Raw genomic sequence first — 20,646 nt, 5'->3', positions numbered from 1 at the left:
AAGTCACAAAGTCAGGGCAGGGATATGGGGCTAAGGTGAAGCACACGGGCAAGAGGAGGCCCACACATGGCCAGGTAGAGGCAGAAAGGTCAGCCCAGAGCTTCCCGCTGGCAGGGACCAGGGAGAAAGATGAGACTCATGACTTTCAGCTCAGTGGTATCTGTGGGCACAGCCCCAGACCCTCAGCCAGGCCTCACTGCACCTGGGTAGTCACAGGGGAAAAACACTGGCACAGCTGTGGGGCAAAGCCCCGTGGTGTCTAACTGTGGCCACTAGCACTGCTATGAGTCCTGGCCCCATGGCAGGACTCCCATGGCATGGCACGCAGTTGCAGGGGGTGGGGGGCAGCCTCAGGCACAGCCGTGAGGCCTATCCACCATGGCTTCACCCTAGGGCCTGGCCTCTACATGCAGCTTGGGGCTCAGGAAGGTGCTGTAGGAGTAGAGCCACCCCCGAGTGGACAAGCTGGGAGCTGGGGACACACCAGGCTGGGCAGAGCCCTCCCTGTGGGGTGCAGCTACCCAGAGGGGAACGAGCCAAGGGACTAGGGGAGCTGAGCCCATCCCACAGCAGTGCAGCAAGGGGATGGGCAGGACAGTGTGGCTTGGGCCTGTCAGGGGCAGCAGGAGGTGGGGAAGGCTCTGCCTGGACATCAGTGGCCCTGAGCAGGGGCAGTGGCTCTCACCTGGCCAGGATTTGGGGGCTGTCCCAGGCTTTGACATGCTGGGTCAGCCCTGGCTGCTGCTTTAACAGCAGCCCATGATAAGTCTGCCAGGAACTTCTATCTCGTGAAAAACAAATACTAACTTATATATTAATACTAATACACTTATATTAATATAGGAGGGCAGAACACACTGCCCTACTACTTTTTCTTCTCATGATTTATGAGTTCTTTTTACAGCACTGGTATAGAAATAGGCAAACTTAGTCAAATGCAAGGTAAAACAACTCTGATGCCATTCTAATAGGTGAAAAAGGGTTAAACACATTTTCACTTTATGTCTCCACAGGGACCTGTTTACCAGAGCTTAAATCTACCAAACAGCAGACTGAAACCCCTCTATTTTGCTTCCTGTGCTACTACATTCCCACTGGGACAATGCCATGTTTCTTGATATTATTCTTCGTCGTGCTGCCTCTAAATAGCAATACTACTGAGAATGACTATTGAGAATGAGGAGGAGAAACACTGATTTACTTGGCTGTAAAGTCATTCCTGGAAGGATGCCTGCTTGTGTCATACCCTAGCAGACAGACTGTGCTTCGATCTGTTAATGAAAATGAGATTAGGCAAGTGAGAGGTCCTAATAGGCTGACCCTACATCTTCAAATGCAAATACAACTCTTAGCTTCAACATCTGCGGCCAGCTTTCTGGACTATTACACCAGTGACCTTGAATGGCCTGGATTGACCATGAATGTTGGACCAGGAGGGTATTCAGAGGAACATACTTCAGGGCAAAATATCTTTTATTCATATAATACACATTAGATACAAAACCATAAATCATCCTGTTTCAGTATCCTGGCACATGTACATTATGATCTCCTTTCTAGAATTGGGAAATACTCTCTAGCAACTTTAGACCAAATTTCTTGCTCCATGGCTTATCTAGTGTTTCTGCAGAACTTTGCATTCTTGTTTTCTGCGAAAACAGATTGAGCTAAATTAGGCCTCAGATTTGCTATATGTTAAAATTCCTGATTTTTATATAACTATTCACACATACATGCTTTAATTTGAGGGATGGATATTTTTCCTCCTCTTGGACCTTACTTTTTAGAGCCAAAGACACATCTCCTGCTGTTTTTCCTTGAATAAAAGCAAATGATTAGGTAAGGAATATTGCCCTGTAAACTTAATTTGGGAAACAGATATTTTTCACATTCTTTATTTTGCATCTCACTTTTTGAAGTTCAGAATCTTTCTAAAGGTGCCAGTAAACACCCTCTGTGTACTCACACACATCTTGAGAATGATTATGAGATATTGTTGATGGCCAGCATTGTATCAGCTATAAAAAATCGCTCTTGATAAGCAGGCAACTTTTGACATTACAATCTCTTTGTCAAATAAATTTTCTAAATAATAATGATATTGTTCACTTCTATGGGGGGAAAAAAATCACTATGAAGGGAGAATTCTAGTTACATATATGAACTTTTTAGACAGTCTTTCTTACCTTTAATCATTTTTTTAATTGAAATGATAGAAGTGTTCAACCTTCCCTCTGACACTTATTCTAATTCAGACTAAGCACCTCCATGCTGGAGAAGAACTCCTGGTTCCCTTACCCTGCTTGTAATGAAACCAGTATTCTCATTTTTTTTCCGTGCTTCCATCTTTAGAGGTTTTTTACGTACTTTTTATAGTCTAAATCTGAAGATAGCTAATGTTACGGACAGTGTTACGTTGATGCAGTTAAACAGTTTCCAGCATCTAAATTAAGTCACTCAGATCTAGGATATCTCAGCATGACAGTTGTTTGTACTATGTTGGCTATGAGTCAGATTTACTTGATGTCTTTTCTTGTCACTACTTTTTAGAGGGGGTGTAGGTGTGTCTTCCTTTTCTATAGCATGCAAGTGGTTACTTGTTCCTGAATCCTGAGTCCACGTAGGACTTCATCTGCTATCCTGTGCCATATCCATGTGCACAACCACACTATTTAAAGAGATTCCCTTGGAAGAAATTTGGCTTGGCTACAATCTCATTTGTCCTGATGGGCTGTTCAGTTGTTAAAGAGCTCTCTTGCTTGTCCCTTGCCATGACTTCCAAATACCCAAGAATGCTCTTTGGCACTGTGGAAAAAACAATCCATAGTCTAGTTACCATGCAAAGAAAAGTCCCAAATCATGTGCTTCTGCCCTTTTCCCTTTGCTGATGTGACATTCATCAGACTATCATTACCATCAAAGAGGTAAACTTGCAGAAAATGAGACCCTTGTTTTTTAAGTATCAGTGCTGAGTTCTCCAGACTCATTGATTGTGTGTCAGGGGAGTGACAGTGGAGAGGACAAAATAACATGACAGGAGGGCATACTCTCTTTTCTCTGGTAACTCTTAGTTTTGCATACCTAAAGCATGAAATACAGTAAATGTCAATTTCCATAATTTCATTACAAGAGTCATTATGAAGAAGACTAAAGGACCACTGCAAGAGAATTAGCCTAATGAGGTCAAATTGAAATGAGTGACATTCATTCATATATATTCAGATGCTTTCACAGTATTCTTCAATTAATTTATTTACATAGCATGTCAGTGACGTAGCAGAAGACTGTCATCCCCATTTACCAGTGACAAACCTGAAAGAGGCCTGGCCATGGTCACACACAGAGTCTGTCTCCAAAATCTGCTGGCAGCTATTTGGCATGGTCATGTCTTTTCTCTCCAGATCCTGTAACACTGTGTTACACGGACTTAAAAACAAAGTCTGGTGGCTGTGACATTCTGTTTTATATATTTTATACTGAGAGGCATGAAAAATATATTCTAGAGACACAAGAGGTTTTGGGGGAGAGAGTGTTTTTGTAAAAAATATCACAAGCATTTTGTAAGTCATTTTCTTCTGAAGCAAGAACCAGCCTATTGATCCTTTGGGGGTATGTTGCAATATCGTCCTCTTCATATTTATAGCACTGTAATCCACTGTTCTCTTCCTGGGAAGGATTTTCTTTTTTTTTTTTTTATAATTTTCTTTTTCTTTTAAATAAACAATGGCCACTTAATAAGTAGTGGAGCTTTTTCTGTGTCTGCAAGTTTAGGGAAACAAATAGAGGACTTTCCAGAGCTACCCTATGATATTCAGCTGTGTGATGATTCTTGAGGCTTTATCATCTGTGATTTAGACTCATAGCTATGCTGATATGCCGATATCCTTAATGATACTGAATTGAGAATTAAATGAGCCCTAACAGTGAAATTATTAAAAGAAATTGAGAAAGAATAGAAAAGAGCCATGGAAAGGTAGGTAGATAAAACCAGAGTGTGGGGGGTGGGGAGTGAGGTGAAAGGCACACAAGCCTCCAAAATGGGAAAAAATTAGTCTTACCAAACTTCTGTCCCACTACCACAACTTTGCAATGGTTCGTCCTTATCTTATTTCTTCAGATTTCTCTTTTTAGGACTCAGCCCTATAACACTCCTTTCTCTCAGTTTGTTTTTTTCTTTTTCCTCTATCTTTTAAATGTACACAGAACAAGTTCATTACTTGTCAAGAAAATGAAAATAAATTATTTAAAGTAGGCAGTACTTATGCTTAGTAAACAGAACACTTAGAATATATTTTAGGTATTAGTTTTACTTCTTTTGGTTGGAAATACTGGGGTTTTTTAAGAATACTTGAAGAAAAATAGCAATAATAACAGAAAGGAAAATTATACTGAACATGATGAAAGTCTTTCGGTAGTGGTGAACAGGACAGGTTAATGATTTTCAAGTGATGAAAGCCCATGTACTTGGAGCACGCAAACTCAATACAAACAGCTAAAATACACAGAGCAGAGTAACAAAGGGTACTGGTAAAAGAGTGGATTAATTCACAAAAAATGTTAAATTTGCATGTGTTTATAAAAAGGAACAAAGGGTAGTGCACCAGTTTTTCAGGACATACATTGTAAGTTCCTATTGCTACACCAGCATTTCTATGACGTGATGACTAATTAAGCAACTTAAGTAAAAGAAAGTTAATTGATGTTTTTATATACATAAAGGAAATATTAACTGGTGTATAGTGTCAGCCTAAGAAATCTGCCATACACACAGCAACATTAAAATGTAACAAAAAATGTGTTCAAGGCAGTCATTTGAACATTGTCATTCAGCCTCCAGCACTGACAACATATATCCCATATTATTTCCCATATTATCATTCTGCTCCCAGTGCAACTATGGAAAATATAGCAGATATTGAAATGCTTCTGACTTCAAAATGATTGACTCAGTCCATTGTCATATACAACCTTGTTTCACCACATTTGCAGGCATTGCAAGTTCATATTAAATAAATGTTCCAAATGCACCAATATGCTTCCCTTGCAGTTTATACTATTTTACATTTCTTTACTTTTAACAAGGAAAAAAATAACTGCAAACTCAGATACCGGTTCAGAATGATGGGTTCTTCCTCAGGAGGTGAGAGGCAGCAGCACAGAGAATCAGTACTTCAGAAATACTTGGCACCTTTCAGAGCTGAAGTTGAGATATTTCCAGTTTACTTTTTTGGTCTCCACTAGTAATAAAAAATCTGAAATATTTTGGTTGTTTCTTAAAAGCTTAAAGTAGGAGATGATAAAGTTTCAAAAATGCAGTATCTTTCAAGAAAGGCTTAAGAGGTTGGATTTTGTTTTGTCTGGGTTTGGATTGCAATGCACTCTAGTCACCTAAGATCAGAAAAGTATCTTTCCTGGATCCATATAGACTTATAAGACACTTGGCACCATTATGAAATTTTTAGCTAAATTTAGGACCACAGAATAAGACTGGAGTCATCTTTGGAAAATGTAATAAATTTTTCATACCTCAAGGTACTTCATATTCTTAAATGTAACCACACTGCAACAAATACACTGAAAGTCCTTGATGCTGAGTCTATCTCTTTACCTTTAGACTCTCCAGTTTAAAAAAACCCAACAACTATTTGAAAAATAATGGCTTTTAACACCTCTTTTCGTGTCCTGGAGAAGGTTCAGAACTTCATTCTTTTGATATTTGGAAGTACTTGGTTTCTTATTTGTAATCCGTAACTAACACTGTAATTTCTGATGACTGTAAACATTTAAAATCAGAATTAGCGAGAAATCTGACCCATGCTATTAGAGTTAAGACAATACAGTTTTGATGAAGAATTGTGTCTTCATACAGAAAATACAGAAAATGTGTCTTCATGTAGAAAATTACCATACTGAAAGCAAATTTAATTTTATATAGAACTATCTTTAAATAATAAAACAAAAATTAATTATTTGTTAAAAGAAAAATAATTTGGCTGCTTTGAAAAAAATATTAATTTTGGAAATGAACCACCAAATGCATATTCATATGCATTTCATTTTGTTACAGCATAAGGAGAAGGAGTTCATATACCTGTTATTCCTGTGCAAAATAAAAGTGGATAAAATTTTTTATGAGGAAGCTATGTATGAATAGGTACATGTTATGAAGTTCAAATGTTTTGCATAAACATAGGTGTTTTAGAATTCCATATAGAAACCCTGGAGTTTTAGTTTTTCCTACTTTTATAGAAAGTTAGCATAACTAAGCATGTGTCTTAAAATTAAAATCTTCATAAATTTTTTTTCCAAATTGTAGTTCACTGGAAAAACTATTAAACTTGTAAGAGAAACATCAATAAATAGGATTAATCAAGACTTATGCACAATACTATTTCCTGTAAGAACAGGAAATAAAAGATGTACACTCTTTTTACATAAGGAAAGGCCAAAAGGTTTCCCAAAAAAGCCTCATACAAACCAGAAGAACCAGCCAATGGGTTCATAAAACAGAAACTTTATTTCAAGGTAGGTTTCAGACAGAGAAGGCGGGTGTCACAGAGCTCCCTTTGTGCATGGCTGTGGGTAGCTTCCATCTGTCTGTATGACAGTGGTATGGTGCAGACTGGGGCTGTGTGTACTTGTCCTTAAGTCAATGGCTTTGTAGAAAGCTGCAGAAATCTCTGGCTGAGTGGCTGAGGAAGGAGGGGATGGTAGTGCATCGTGTTCTAGTTGTGTCCCTGTCTGGGCCTGAGGCTGTGAAAAACAGGACACTATCAACAAACAATGGGAGCAGCCACCTTTGGTCACCATAAGTCACCCCTGCCTAGGGTTCTGCCAGCCCCAGGAAGTCCCAGGTCTTCCTGGCAACAAGGAGACACCCATCCTGAGCTGGCCATGTCACCAACTGCATGGTGACATAGGCGACCACCAGCTGCTGCTGATGTGACATGGCTGCTACATCTCTACAGTGGTGCCGGGAGCTGATGGCTTGAAAATAGCACCAGCCAGATGCTATAGAATCCTTATCTTTATGTCCATGGTCCTTCTGTAAATCTCTCTGCCTGGATTTGTTTTGATTTGATCTGAGGGTATATGATAGTAAGAAATTAATATTTGGTAGCAAATGTTAACTTTGAAGAGTAGCTGGAAAATTGACTATTAGGCAGCTGTATATTTCTACTTTGCCACTTTCACTTCCTTAGACTGTAAACAGTAGAAAAGGGACCCTTATATTCTTTTATATACTTTGCAAAAGAAGTTGTACATGTTCAGAAGCTTTCCAGTCCATATTCCTTTAGAGTACTAGTACTTCTACTTTGCACATGTAGAATTTCTGTGTAGTCTCATTTATTTTCTGTTTTGTAGTAGATCTGGGTGAGATTTTCCACTGAAAAATCCAGATTTAGTTTGACCTCATAATTTATTTTGATGTTGGGAAAGGAGATAAATCAGATTTTAAAACCCCCAAATCAGCAAAAATATTTTTTGTTTCATTAAGTTGTGATTAGCTTGGATATAATTGAGAGTTCATAGTTTATAGTGATACTCTGGGTCATCTTTCATGGACTTCATTAAGTTTTTAGTCTGGAATGCCAAGCCAGAGCCTAATCAGGTCATTGGAATATTCCTGTTGATTTCAGTGGGGTTTGGATTAAGGATATATTGTACTTTCCATGAATATTCAGAAATCTTGGTGATGAGATTTTTATGTCTCTACATGCTTGGGTACTTAGAGATCACAAATGCCTAAATCCATGATCATGCCTAAATTTAAATCCAACAAAAAAAGACCATTTTAAAGACATTCCATTCACACTTGATGACATTTTCTTGAACTATTTCCGATTTCAGGAAATAGCCTTTCTTCGGTATCTCTTAGCTGTGCTTTCCCTCATAAAAAAAGAATCTCAAGAACCAAACAGCTTTGCTCCAACTTCATAATTTCCTTTAATGTCAGTAAGTCTCAATACAATTATGATTTTTAAGGAAAAAAAATGCTCTATTTGCTTATTTTCAACAGCTTTCTTTGTGGTGCATGTGCAGTGCATTTCAAAAAACATTTTCTCTGAAACTGCTATTGTATTATGACAAAAATAGTTCCCCTAAAATTTAGGGGAAGAGAGCTTTTAGGGCAAAACACTCTTGATCATTATTTGCCATTTACTGCTATTTACTTCCCTTTTATTTTTTCGTGAATCATTAGGAATATTGTGGCTTCTGAATGTCACCGATGAGATACAGAAAAAGGTGGAAGGTTATGAATCACAGACTGCCTAGGTGGATGGAAAAAACAGAAATGCTAAGTAGCATGAATAAAATATCACAGAATCACAGAATCATTGAGGTTGGATCTGGACCGACCTCCCTGCTCAAGCAGGGCTACTTAGAGCAGGTTGCCCATGACCATGTCCAGATGGCTTTTTAATATTTCTAAGGATGGAGATGCTACAGCCTTTTCTGGGCAAACTGCTCCAGTGTTCAGTCACCCTCACAGTAAAAAGCTGTTTCCTGATGTTCAGACAGACCCTTCTGTGTTTCCTTGTTCCCATTGCCTCCTGTCCTGTCATTGGACACCAAAGGAGTTTAGCTCCATCTTCTTTGCAACATCCCTTAAGGTATTTATATACCTTGATGAGTTTCCCCTTGAGCCTTCTCTTCTGCAGGCTGAATAGTCTGAGCTCTCTCAGCCTTTTCTTGTTGGAGAGATAGTCCAGTCCCTTCAATATCTTCATAGCACTTTATTGTTTCTTTCCAGCATGTCCATATATCTTTTGTACTGGGGAGCCCAGAATTGGACACTACTCCAGGTGTGGCCAGTGCTGAATAAAAAGGAAGGCTTGCCTCCTTTGACCTGCTGGCAACACTTTTCCTACTGCCCAGGAAGATTTTGGCCTTTGTGACAAATGTACATTGCTGGTTCATGTTCAGCTTGGTGTCTATGAGGAACCCCAGGGCCATTTGTGCAAAGCTGCTTTCCACTTCTGCATGTTAAACTTCATGGGGTTCCCATCAGCCCATTTCTTCGGTGTACTGAGGTCCCTCTGGGTGGCAGTACAACTCTCTGGTGTATCAGCTACTCCTCCCAGTTCTGTGTCATCCACAAAATGTGTCAGTGGGCTACACTCTACACCATCCTCTAGATCATTAATAGGAGCACTGAACATAGTATTACCTAGTATTGACCCCCTGGGCACACAGATAGTTACTGACCTCTAAGGAGACTTTGTATTGCTGACCAAAATGCTCTGAACTCAGCCATTTAGCCTGTTTTCAATTGACCTCACTGTCTGCACATCCAGCCCATACTTCATCATCATCTCTGTAAGGGTGTTACTCTAGACAGTATCAAAAGCCACATGGAAGTCTAGGTAGGCAATATACATTGCTCTCCCCTCATCTACCAATCCTGTTATTTCACCACAGACGATTACCAGGTTGGTCAAGCATGAGTTCCCCTTGGTGAGCCCACCAGTCAATTGCCTGGAAATGGTTTCCAGGTTTAGCTGTTCCACCACCTTCCCAGGTATGGAGGCAAGGCCAGATGGGCCTGTAGCACCAAACTTCCCCCCTGGTCTCTGGGACTGCTGAAGGGTTTCCTTACTAGTTAAGGCCAAGGCAAATAAAGCATTCAGCATCTCAGCCTATTCCATGTCTTATTTCACCAGGGCCTCTGTCACATTCAGCAGTGGGTCCACATTTTCCCTAGTCATCCTTTACAGGCTGATATTCTTACAGAGGCCTTTCTTGTTGCCTTTGTCATCCCTAACTAGATTCTGTTCCTGGGCTTTGATTTTCTTTCCTGCATCTTTCCATGCTTAGACAGTGTCTCTGTGTTCCTCCCAGGTTACCTGTCCCTGTTTCCACCTTTCATATACTCCCTTTTCACATCTTGAGCTTTGCCAACAACATCTTGTTCATCCATGCAGGCCCCCTGATGTTTTTTGCCTGTCTTCCTGCTTGTTGGGATGGACCGTTCTTGAGCTTGCAGGGTATCATCCTTGAATATGAAAAGCATTGCAGAGAACAAACATAGTCAAATGAGAGAAAGTACTTCTACTGAGAGTAGAAAAAACTTGGCAGTGGCAGTTATGCTTACTGTATTTTGGGGTAACAGAAAATGTTTCTTTCTTTTGTTATTGTTTGTTAGTTCAAGGTTAATTTTTCAGTAGTGAGAAATTAACTTCTTCTTGGACACTATTTACAGTTAGAAAGTGTGCTGAATGTCCACTGCACAGAAAAGGGGATCAAAAGACTAAAAAGCTGATGGTGCATCTGCATTATTACCTCATTCTTACTGTCACAATATATATTTCAGTTTTATTATTGGGAGGGTATTTTAAGAACAATGAGAGGAGTCTGGAAGGATAAAGTCTAAAAGACCTGCAGACTAGAAGCATAAAGACCAAAACCTGTTGCTTTTGTTGTTGCTTTTTTTTAAGTGGACCATGTATTCCAGACACAAAAGAATGGAAAAGGAAGTACTGAAAGTGGAAATGATATCAAGGCCCATAGAGGATATTACAAGAAGAATGAGTAGGGAAGTAGAGTATCTCTGGTCAGGATAAACCTGCTATTATTCAATAAAAGGCAGAAGAGTGAAAAACTTGAACAATTAGATATTTATGGAAGACAGTGGCAAGGGCGGGTATATGAGAAGTATTAAGGTACATATATTCAAGAAGGGAAAGATGGATACTTGAAAAGATGAGGTAACTTAGAGCTAGAAAACAAGAAGGGGGAAAGGACAAAAGCATTGTATTGTAGAGAAGAGGTCCTATGATAATAGCACAGGTGAAGCAATAAACAAATTAACACAGCATGAAAATACCAACCTCAGCCCCACCAGAAAGGAGAAATTTCCTCCTTAATACAATAATGAGAAAAGAGTTGGGGTTTGGGTTTGTTTGTTTGTTTGTTTGTTTGTTTGTTTGTTTGTTTGTTTGTTTGTTTGTTTGTTTGTTTTTCCCTACAAACAATCTTTTAATATGGAAGAAAAGGTAGACCATTATTTGTCTAGACTACCCACATGTGGTGAAATAACTTAAGAGTGTTTGGCAGGCAAAACAGGCTGTTTGCCTGAAGGGTCAACAGGCCAATGCATTCCACAAAAGCAGAAAAAGGAGGTGTGAATAAGGTGAAGAAACGAAAGAAAAAAGTCAGTTTAGAAAGGAGTATCTTTGAATGATAGAAATGTTATTGTCACAAAAGCAATTATATTTTCCACCCAAGCCACAAATGCTATGAAATCAGACCAGGGTAGAGCTAGGGGATAACTAAACCCATCCAAAAGCAACGTATGAGGATCTAGACAACTGAAAGGAAAAGTGCTTTTTAATTGTATCTTCCTAGCATGACATTCAAATATATGCTGTAAAGATGAGTACTGCATTCTGTGTGTACGTGACACTCATCAGTTTTGACCCGGGTAGTTTATAGAACCTCTGTAAGCCTGACTTCTAGTGAGAAAGAGTTAAACAATTGAGTTAGAGCAGACATCGATATGGTAGAAATTGATACTCGTTTGTGGTACATGAACAGATTGGTAAGGCTACAGTTCTGTTTTCACAAACTGTTAAGGTAATTTACTGATTAACGTACTGCCTGTGCAAGTACTGCAGGTTTGGTAATACCTCTGGTGCACTTAATGAGCTAATAGCATAAGTTCAGTTTTGAAACTACATTTTTGCACTAAATATAGTACATTGAAAAAGATTTCATCTAGCAAAGTGACATAGCAAGAAACTGTTTATAATTAAGACAATATGGTTGAAAATACAATTGTTGTTTCATGAACACTTTAATCAGAAAATATCTGATTCAAATAATTTAATATATGCTTATTTATGATCTAGAATGTTTTATATCAGAGTTACTCTAGAAATTCCACTTTGTTTTGCTGCCTTTCAATGATAGCAGTTTGCAGAATTTATCATCAGTGCAGTAATATTTTCTTTTTCTTGAACCATTCAGAATTTATTGGTGTTACTGTAGAAATGCAAATAAAACATGGTTTATTTTCTCTTTCAGGGAAATCTGGGAGAGTCTTACGCTTTCAATCCTCCAGTCATTGCCTGTGCTGTGAGGACATTGTGGCGAGGTGGTAAGTTGGTGTAGATCTATTGCTTTGATCAGCTAAACTGTCATTTCAGATTTAACTGCTAAAACAATATCCTTCAGTGCTGTGTCTGTGTGACAAAACTTGAGAAATGTCTTCCTGTCTCTCTTGCTCTTGGCAAATTCCCAAAATTGAAAGTCTATGATTAATTTAATATGTAGGAAGTCTGAATCACAGCAGTATCAGATTTGTTCTGTATTTACAGATCAACTTTTTATCATATGAATAGACCAGTTGATTCATACATGTTCAGTCCCTATTTTCCAGAAATTCTAGGTTTGTATACGTCTAGAAATCTGGGTGATTATTCTAGGTTTTTTGGTAGAGCATGAGTCATGCAGCAACGTTTGATACTGTCAGCTTTCAAATTCCAGTGATCTGTTTGTCGACCATTTGACAGTCTTTTAAGAATTTTGCTTCCCCCTACCCACCTCAGTATGACAAATCTGTAAAGGGTTTTCTTTTCCTGACTACAAGGAGAGCTGATAGATTTAAGAGGTCACTGCGTCCTGTCAATGTTCTCTGGATGAGCAACTTTTACGAAGCTCTAATAAATTACATCATGACTTCTGTTGATCTTAGCAACACTCTGGTAACTCTTATATTAAAACAGTCCCTGCTAGGAATTTGTATCTTAAATAAGTTTAGTTTTAATTTTAACTTTTAGATCCTGAGTGGAGAAAATGGAAGTGATAGTCACATATTTCTAGGTGTTAGAACAGTTCTAAATAAGGAAGGGTCCGATGACTGTAAGTCAGTGTTCACAGAATCATGACTGGTGGCTCTCAGTATTTCTGACCTCCAGCTGCTTGTCCAGTCTGCCTTAATACGCGATGCTCGTGTTTTTTTTCTTTTTTTTTTTCTTTGTTATAAACTGAAAGTTTACATTACTGCTGGAGCTTGAGTGCTAAGAAATACAAATCTTCATCTTTCAGTAAGAAATCATGACTTTTGTTAAGCTAGACACCATTTTGTGGTATTTTCCCATATTTCTATCCATCCATTAATAAAACTAGAAGAATGGTTTTACAACTACAGTTATACATCCTAGTTCTATGGAAAAGATTAATGTTCCAGAATCTAATGAGTACAAGAAAACCTTTCAAAGTACTAGGTACTGGGAAGAATAAAGTTGTATGCTATTTCATTTCCTATGGACACAGAAATGGTCATTATATGATGTACATCAGTTGCAGAGTTAGAACCACTGACATAGCATAGATTCTTATTCTTGTTGATAAAGGAAGAATTTACAAAGTATACAGGATAAATTATTTCTGACTTTAATATATAAAGATCACCCAGTCCAGAGTCTGTTACTTTTTAAACCAGGCAGCTATTTGTTCTGATCAGTCTTCTGAGGGACTTTTTTTTGGTAATATCACTGAAGTATAATGTCACCTACTACATCTTGGTCTAAAAACAGAAGTGATTTCACACAAGCAGTGTCTACTGGAGTGAATAGTAACAACAAAATTTCATTTCAATACAAAGTTTCCTTTTGAAGGATTTTTTTCCTTGCCTTTGCAATCAGTAACAGATTAAAGTGCAATCTAAGTCATGTCATTTGGTCTTCCTTTTACTTAATTTAGTTAGCTAAAATATAAAATACTTTTATTGGAAGTAATCAAATTATCTCCTTGCCTTGGTTATTTTTACTGTAAAAGTAGAAGTAGTTTCCATGCAGTAATATATTTTACCCAAATTAATAAACATGTTCCCAGAATAAATTCACATTCTTAAAGTAAAATCTAATAAATACAAATCTAATTTATTTCTGCCTTCTCTTGCAGTAGTGTCTTTTTTTTTTTAATTAAATATGAACCCAGTATTTATATTGATATTTCACTGTTAAAGAAGACCTGATTCACTGCACTTAGATTGTTGCTAATCTTTTAAGACTGCAGATCTTGAATAAAGGTATTTTCTTTTCCTAGGCTGAAATTCTATCATTTTACCAAATGTAAAAAATTTCCTTGAAGGAATCAATAGCAATGAAAAACCAATGGGAAATAAAGAATGAAAGAAAAAAAAAATAAGGCCCAATTTATACCAAAGTTTGAATTATTTAAGATTTATATAATTTTTGTAATTCTGGATCTATGTCAGATATACAATGAAAATAATTTTAAAAGCCCATTCAAAGTTGAATAGAGGTTGCTTCTGTTTTGTATCAATTTCTTTTAACCAGAAATTCAGTGCTTTGTTTTCCTCTGCTTGGTAAGCACGGTTTCAGCCCTGAAAATATCAGCATGCAGTTCTTAAGGGTGAAATTTTGATACTGCAGAAATATAAAGCGTATCCACCAGACTTCACTATGTCTGAGATTCTATGTGTAAACTTTGATGAACAGGGATATGCCTGCAGCACATTCAATGATAACTAAGATACATCCAAGAGGAGAGAATAGGTTTTCATTATTTAGAATTAATTTATTCTGTTTTATGAAAAAGACAGAAAATACATAGGCAAATACGATGCAATATTTTATTTTTTGTGATCATAGAGATTAAGGAGGCAAATATTGAAGTTTTTTTATCAACTTCACGTTATTAATAACAATACATGAGTATTTAATGTATTAAAATTCTTAGCAGTGACTGTCAGTTCAATAGCTTGGCAAGCTAAAATTAGAATATTAAAGATTTAACCTCTAGGTCATATTTTTGAAGCCAGTTTAGACTGGTTGAGCTTGAACATTCTTTCAACTTGACAGTTATTTGGCACCCTGAAATGTGATGGTGGAGAGAGTTCAAATGCCGAGGATAAAGAACTAGTTTACAAAACAATTGCATGTTATGACAATATTTCACTTCTTGCAGTCACAACAGAAGGGTCAAAGCCCAGATGTCTATGCAGAGTCAACTGTACCTCAAGTCAAAAAGCAGGTCTTTTGGCTTAAAATTGATGAGGCACCCTGTTAAAAAGTCAACTTCTTTCCCCCTGCCCCCACCCACACAGCACTGCAGTTGTGTATAAAAAATTCCAGCCATTTACCATCAGCACAAAACTCACTTTACCACTTAATCAAGCTTAAAATTAGGGAGAAAAAGAACCTCCTTGTTTTGATAAAATCTATATTGTTCCTAAAAATATTCTTACTGAAAATGAGAATAGCATAAGTCAAGTCATTCCTACTAAAGCAATAGTGATTAGAAAAGCAGCCTTAATGGAACTGAAGAAAATCTTGGTGATTTTTGTCCCCAAAATTAAAGATGTTTCAGGTAACTTAATTCTTCTGGAGTGCTGTCATTTTGTGGATAGAAACCTGAATCAAGCAAATCTTCATGGAACAGTTAGGTATTTTGAAAACACATCTGTTTAGAGAATCAGAGGTTATCCTTAATGATCTATTACAAATGATTTTCAGTAAAACAAAATGGAAATTATTCTTAATCTGTATTTTTTTTCTAAATAAATATGGGTATTTCTCCCAAATATTCAGCACAAAACAAATAGAATTGGAAGGAAGTATGTAATACAATTCAGTATTTCTTAGTAACCTTGTGGTGACCATGAGTCACAAAAGGTAATCTGTAGAGTTACAAAACCAAGAAGGTTATAATATAATCTGAAAGAAAGAAAATGTTGCTTCTCTACAAGTATATTTTACCTTTCACAAACAGGTAATTCTGAACTCATGCAACACAGGTTCTATAAGCTGATTGAGGCATATTCGTAGTATTTTCTCTCTTATTGTAAATGAAGGTGTTGAGAACAACAACTTTTTAAAGAACACTTTTAGTGTTACCTGTTGTTATACATACATGTCAATGTTCTCCTATAAATATCTTACGTGTATCTTATAATCACATGTTCAAAAATAAGTTAATGTATTCACCAGTTTTCCTAAGTGTTAGGATCATTTAAAGAAAATTATTTTTTTATTTCACAGAGGCCATTTTAAGACCTTGTACAGTTTTGAGAGACCTTATTGACTGGTGAGGGGTAAAAAGTAATTCATTATTCACAAAGAACACCTTTTTTATCTGAGTCATGATGTGTTGTGCAGAATTGACCAAAACTTTATTGCAAAATACCTATTTTTCCTCAGCTCATTCTTGGTAGAGAAAAGCATACTTTAGAAATATTTAAAAATGAAATAATAACCTGCCAAAATAATTTTTCTTGGTAAATTTGAATGGTTTTTATTCTGGTTTCAATGTTTTCATATCTGTAGTCTAATTCTTATCTCAGCAATATTTATTCAATTGTCTGAAGGTAGGATTGATTACATGCAACTAGGTGTAGAATTAGCAACCTTCTAAATCAAGACAATTACCATGGATATATATGTGTATATATAATTTTAATAACTGATAATGTATTACCTTTTTACAAAATAGTACAGTTGACCTTGGTAAAAGTAGACTTTATGTGTAAAACTAAGACTATTTCATTACCATGTGACCTAGGATGGTGATAGTTTCTCCAGAATAGACAGGCAGGGATTGACATAATGCAAGTTATGATATACGATATAAGACTTCTGAAGACCTGGCATCCAAAGTGATTTTTTTTTCATTTATTGTTTCCTTTTTGAATTCAACTGCACTTCCACTACTTCTGAAATGCTCAATATTGTTCTCTTCATTCTTCAAAGGACTGCAACTCTTGAGGTACCCACTCTTGGCTAGTGACCAAGGCCATGCAGTTACTTTAACTCATGTTCCTTTTTTATTATTTCCTGGTCGGAAAATGGAAGACAATTAACATAATTTCAAAAAACAAATGTTACTAAATAATCATTTAGACAGATTGTGTTCTACATGCATATATGGACTTTAGAGGCAGCTGTTCCATAACAGAAAAATATGAAAACTATGTTCAGTGTTACCGCAGTTCTTAAGCTTGGACTTTGTTTTATAGATTTAAGTATTAGAGTACGGTAGCATATACAGTTCTGAAATTTTATAATGCAGAATACTGTGTATTATTTCTTCTCTCTTTGTATTAGGGAGTCTGATAAATTTAACCAACTTTCTGTTTTATAAACCACACAAAACACATCTAAGGATACCATATATTTTATTTATTCTTTCATTAAAAGTGAGCGCTAATGTTGAGTGACTTAGCAAGTATGGGTTAAAAGGTTACCTCAGGTTTGACCTTTTTCTGAAGTCCCATTTGAAAAAGCCATACTTAATATTTTAACCATTGATTTAACAGTCAAGATTCCAAAAAGGCAAAAATCCTTTACTTTTCTTTGTCTGCTTGTTTTATGGTTTCAATATCCTTTGACATTATAAATAACTATATTTAGTTTCTTTAGTTTGGCTGATTCATGTTTGCATTTTTGATCTCTTACAGTAATACGGATGACAGCTTCTAAGTACGAAAAGCCTTTTTCCATGCTTAAAACTAGTCAGGTAACTGTTACAGAGCTGCTAAAATACATCTGAAACCCCTGAGGATACCATCCTGGCATTCTACTAGATAGCATAAAAGGTGAATAGGGGATTTGTCTGGGTTTACCGCTTCTTAGGTGAAGAATAATATCAAGTACTTGGCAAAAGTAATTTATTGAAAGTGTTTATCTTCACACTTATTTGTCCACTAGTTAGAAAGAGGAAAAAAGCAAATGTCTTGGATACTTAGCAAAATCTCTTTTTGATACATAAACTTTTTTTTTATAGGCACTAGCATATAATCCTATGTCCCTGTATTAGAATGTTTTCTACTTAAATTAGAAGAAATTGCATATCAGAAGTGTTAGCAAGGCTGATGACAGTTCTAAAACTGGAATACAATCGCTTCCTCCTCCCCCACCCCGCTGAAATATGTTTATCTAATTTATTGCAAGTATTAAGCAAAATACAAGATTTGTAATTTCAGAAACATTAGAGAAGATCAATACTTTGGATCTCTATTTCTGCTCTAAAATCTTTGTTGTTAATTCCTTCTCACTTCGTATAATTCATTCCTATAGACTAGTATAACCATTAAGATACTTCCTTGAAAGTAGTCTGGCTGGTACTTAGATATTTTTGTGCCTCTGATAAATCCCACATTATCCAAACATAATCAGCATTTGATGTTCCTAATACTATACGGTGCTTTTATGTCTCAATAACCAGATTTAAATTATTAATTAAGTTCCAAATTTAAGAGCTCTAGTAATGACAACAGGAAAAAGTATCATATCTAGAAAATCAGAAGGCCTGATCCTGAATTCATTTTGGTGTGTAAATTGGAATTAGAGATCATTTCACATGGGTTAACTAGGTTAATAAGAAGCGACAAGCTTTCCTCAAAGAGGTTTTTGGAGTTGTTTTTTTTTTAATTATGTAGAACATGTGAACCATTTCCTTTAGTTCTATGACAAGAAATTAGGCAGATCACCATTAAAAGAACTACAAAAAGTTTTGTGAGATAAGGTGAAAGAAATAGTATGTTTGAAAAAAACCAGCTGCTTATTCTCAAAAAATTATTTAAGACTAGAAAAGTGACACATTTTGACTCCTCTCTTTGCCATATGAATTAATGATACTAAGGTACTTTAAAAATAAACAAACAAGCAAACAAAACCCAAGAATTCCCTCCTCACAAAATCAGTGCAAAATTATTTTGTTTCTTTTTTTTTTTTTAATATTAAGAAATGAGAACAGAATCATTTGGCACTGAATTTCATTTTTTATATAATGTTTTTCTACATAAATTCAGCACTCTGGTTGTTTAATCCTATTTCAGTTAGAGAGTTTTAGAGTATCTCTTTAAAAAAAAATATAGACATTACTCCTACAGTGCATTGCACAAAGAACGAGCCTGTGCACAAAGAACATGGCTGTATTTGTCTGGAGCTTTTTTGGGCTGGTGAATAACAGCCAGTCTTTACAGAATTTGAACCTGAATTTTCAAGTAATTTTTCTGATGATACTGTGGAGCTCTGGCTAAGGAAATAACTCAGTATTTAGTCATTATTTACCCACATCATTGAAATGAAAAAAATGTGTTGCAACTTCTGCTAATTCAGAAATGTATTTGTAAAGAAACAGTGAATATTACAACTTCTCAACTGAGGTATTCACTTTGTGTTATTGTAGGTGACTTTGTTTTACTCCCACTCTTTCTTTGCCTGCTTAAATATTTCTCTGAGGTAATAACAATAATTGTAAAATGTAAGTCAGCAGCTGTTAGCACACATATTTTTGTTGCTGACAAATTCAATTAAAGACATTGCTAGCTAAACCAATCAAATAACAGGTAGATCAGAAAAGGTCAACTCTGAATTATTGTTTCCCATAATAATTTCCCAAACCATTAAGTCCGTAAAATTCATTTGAAATTGAAGCTCATAAAAGTAAATTATAGAAAATGCCTTGCTAGTTTGTGGGTATTCTAGAGCATAAGGCTGTGTGTCTCCCATGCATAATGCTCCTGCTAACATTGTCCAGGTTGCAGCACAACTACAGATAGGCTCTAGAAGCATTTTCATTATAAATGCCTATTTCCAGGCATGCTAACTACAGTCAGAAAGTTTTTCTTTTTCCTCTGTGAGTACAAACCCATTTTTTTTTTTTCTGTGAGCTGTATATTGGGGTGTTCATGAACGACATGAGATAAGGCTTGATGCACAGTAATAAGTAAATTTATCGTAATAACAGCAGTAGCTTTTGAAGTTCAGTCATTTAAAAGGGAATTATATTTCCAAAATTACAGTGTGTGTATGAATTTGTAATGAATTAAAGTGCAAATGATTAAAAAAACCCAAACCCAAGAGATCTTAAGACTAAGGTAGGACGAAGCAGTAATTTATACAGCTACATTAAGCTTTTAGTTGATCTATGATCAATGCCTGTTGAAAATAATATTTGCCAACAATTCCAAAAAACTCGGCTGATCATGGTCCCTAATTCAGCTCTTCTAACAACTGTAATGGAATAACAACTGTTATGGAAGTCAGAAAGGGGCCTAAACTGAGTAGCTGCAGAAGTAGGTAATTTAATGTTGTCACAGTTGCTTTTTAAATGAAGTATTTTGTTAGAGAGTACTGCTTTAAGAGGGAATGAGGTTTTTAATGAAAACAACAAAAGTTGGTAAAAAATAGTAAAAAACAGTGAAAAAGAGGGAGAAACCAATACCCATCCAGAGATTATAAGGGAAAAAACTAAGCACCAGAGGTTAGGCTGGTACATATCCTACATGGTTGTTACGATCATTCATCGGCAGTTAAAATGTCTTTCTTTACTTCACTGTATTGCACATGAGAAATTGATCATATGTCTACTAAAATACTTCATGGAAAACTCATATGCTCTAAAAAAAAATCATATCTTATTCAACTCTTATGAATAGCTGTTAGAGAAGAAAGAAAGAGAGTGCTGTGGAATCAACAAGTGCTGCCAAAACAATTTTCACCTCCCCTGCTTCTTCACAAATAGGGAAATATTTGTTTTCTAATTACTCCAGGACAGTAGTTTAACTCACATTAGCAAAAACAGCTTCAGAGTCCACTACAGATGTTTATTAAAGTGAAGAACAGTGTAATTCTGTGGCATTTTTAAGGAAGGCAGGCATTCATATTGCTTTAA

General features: G+C 36.3%; 1 long non-coding RNA gene across 1 annotated transcript in view; it reads left to right on the top strand.

Moving 5' to 3' along the window:
- LOC135310494 (uncharacterized) overlaps positions 1-20,646 on the top strand; it is a 575,505-nt gene that overhangs the window by 265,054 nt on the left and 289,805 nt on the right. Inside the window, exon 3 of the long non-coding RNA XR_010370574.1 lies at positions 12,028-12,100. This is a non-coding gene — a long non-coding RNA (uncharacterized LOC135310494). The remainder of the gene's footprint in view (positions 1-12,027; positions 12,101-20,646) is intronic.

Source organism: Phalacrocorax carbo, chromosome Z (genome assembly GCF_963921805.1).
Source record: "Phalacrocorax carbo chromosome Z, bPhaCar2.1, whole genome shotgun sequence".
Lineage (NCBI taxonomy): Eukaryota > Metazoa > Chordata > Aves > Suliformes > Phalacrocoracidae > Phalacrocorax > Phalacrocorax carbo.
The sequence above is the reverse complement of the archived record's forward strand: the minus strand, read 5'-3'. Positions and strand labels throughout refer to the sequence as shown.